We start from the raw sequence: 2,464 nt of genomic DNA, 5'->3' as shown, positions 1-2,464 counted from the left end.
CTCACTTATTAAATAAGAGAAAATACACTTGAATAGAAACTATATCCCAACTTAAACTACATCCTTAATTTATTTTTCTTAATAAAAAATATTTCTCAATTATTTAAAATTTGGCAACTTTCATCCTTTTGTTAAAAGTTGTCAAAAATTAACAAATTCTTCACAAAAAACATGTACGGTTCACACTACTCTCAACAAAACTCCCTAAATCACCCCAATAAACCATTTCTTTTTTCATTCTACATACATCTAAAATAAAATATTGTGATTTTTTTAACAATGGTTTGCATTGTCTTCCTTTTAATTAGCAATTTTGTTTTTACTTACTTTTCATGTGATTTGACATCAAAAAAAATTATCGAAATGGTTTCTTCTCATTGAATCTGTAAAAAGAAGTGTTTATTGGACACTTTTACTTCTAATAATGGAAAACAAAACTCGAGTACTGGAGATCAAAATTACTGAATCATGATTACCTCAACTATCTATTTACCCCAAAAAATTACATTTTGACTTTGCAAGTGGAAGATGATGTAAAATTAAGTTCCAACTCCATTCAATTGGTAAAGGAGAAGAGCAGATCATGTTTCCGCGTAGAGTCACACCGTCCTAAAATTGTGTTTTTTAATAGCAAACAAGGGTCTAATTTTTTTTTTGAAGCTTTTTCCATTTAGTAATAAATTTCTAGAATTTTTTTTATGAGAATAGTATGAATTGCATATGTTTTTGTGTGGAATTCGCTATTTTTTTGACAAATTTAAATAAAGGGATGAAAGTTATTAAGTTTTAAATACTTGGAGGATCTTTTTTTTTGTTAAAAAGGATAATTTAAGGATGTAGTTTAAGTTGAGGGTATACAACTTATATATGTACCTAATCACACAAACTACATAATAGTTGACTCTGTTTGTCACATAGACCCTTCTACTCACGACTTTGCCAATTGAACACTCGAACTCACTGAAATAGAGTATTTTAAACCCCTCTGACCATTGACCTAGTCTACATGACAACTTAATAGTTGAGCTGGAACAAACACGTGATTTCACGCGTTAAATGAGCGTAGACATAAAATTTTGGACTAAAAACAATTAAAAGAAAAAGAAAAATAAATAAATGTAAAATATGTCACCCTCTTTGTGTTTTCCCCTCCCAATTTTTTTTCTCTTACTACCCACCCATTCTTCCCCAACCCAATTCCCATTTCTCATTCTTTCAGAAATCCTTAATTGTTTCAGTGTTTGTGAAATAAAATTATATGAAGAGAAGGCTATTGAGAAAATGGGGGAGGGGTAATTTACAGGTGGTGAAGTGACAAAGATTTGATGATTTTGGATAGTAAAGAGTGATTGTTGTATATCTTTGTGAAATTAGGTGAAGTGTATTGTGTAAAATTGTATGAAGATATTAGAGCATATTAAGATATTTTAGTGTGGTTCGTCTTAGAGAATATTCAGATACTTTAGTGTGGTTCGTTGACAATAATGGAGGAAACAAATTCATGGTGGTTCAAGTGGGGGATGGAGACGTTGGTAAAAAAATTATGACAGAAAGTTGTGAACGATGAAAATTTGGAGAAGAACAACGAATTTTAGTTATTTAAGGCAATGTTTCAGGTAAGGATGTAAGATTGCAATGGTATTTTTGGTGTAAAATATGGAGGGAGGTAGTCAAGGATTGAGATAGTGAGGGAGAAATATAGTGAAAAAGAAAAAGAAAAAGAAATTGAAAATTTTAAAATAAAGTAAAAATAAATGACGTGTCATTAAAAATCTGACATGGATGGTGATGTGTTATTTTTATTGTGTGTTTGAAGTAAACACGAAGCCAAAAAGGTTTAAAATGTTATGTTTCAGTGAGTTTGAGGGTTCAGCTGAAAAAATCGTGAGTAAAAGGGTCTATTTAAATTTGGGGTTATTCCGCCTAATTTAAATATACTTATATCATGTTCTTCTTATGAAAAGCAAGAGTTTATGTAGTATTATTTGAAAGATTTTACACTTGTCACCTTTCAAATGATCCACTTGTCTTATGCTTACTAACTATTAGTGCCATTTGATTGTTGTTGTTGGAAGACAAGTGTCTTAACACTTGTCAAGTGCATGTGAGTATTTTCCCACTATAAATAGTCCCTCAATTCTCTGCAATTGATAACAAACAAAAAATATGTATACTCTTTCTTTGGTTTCAATCACTGTTTCCACTCTCCCTTTTTAGTTTTACTTATTTTAATTACTAGATAATGTTGCTCGTGCTATGCACGGGCCCAATAATATAAATGGTATGTTTTGGGGCTAATAACGGAATTTTTAAAGTGATTGTTTGCGTGGATAAATGAATAAGTTTTTTTTATCACAAACATGTACTTTCTTTGACGCTATTTAAGGCATAATAAGACTACCCACATATAACATTTTTGAAATATTTTATGTTGTCAATTATCATGATTTATAGTATTTTTACG

Source organism: Solanum tuberosum, unplaced genomic scaffold (assembly GCF_000226075.1).
Source record: "Solanum tuberosum cultivar DM 1-3 516 R44 unplaced genomic scaffold, SolTub_3.0 scf00342, whole genome shotgun sequence".
Classification (NCBI taxonomy): Eukaryota; Viridiplantae; Streptophyta; class Magnoliopsida; order Solanales; family Solanaceae; genus Solanum; species Solanum tuberosum.
Note: the sequence above shows the minus strand (reverse complement) of the source record.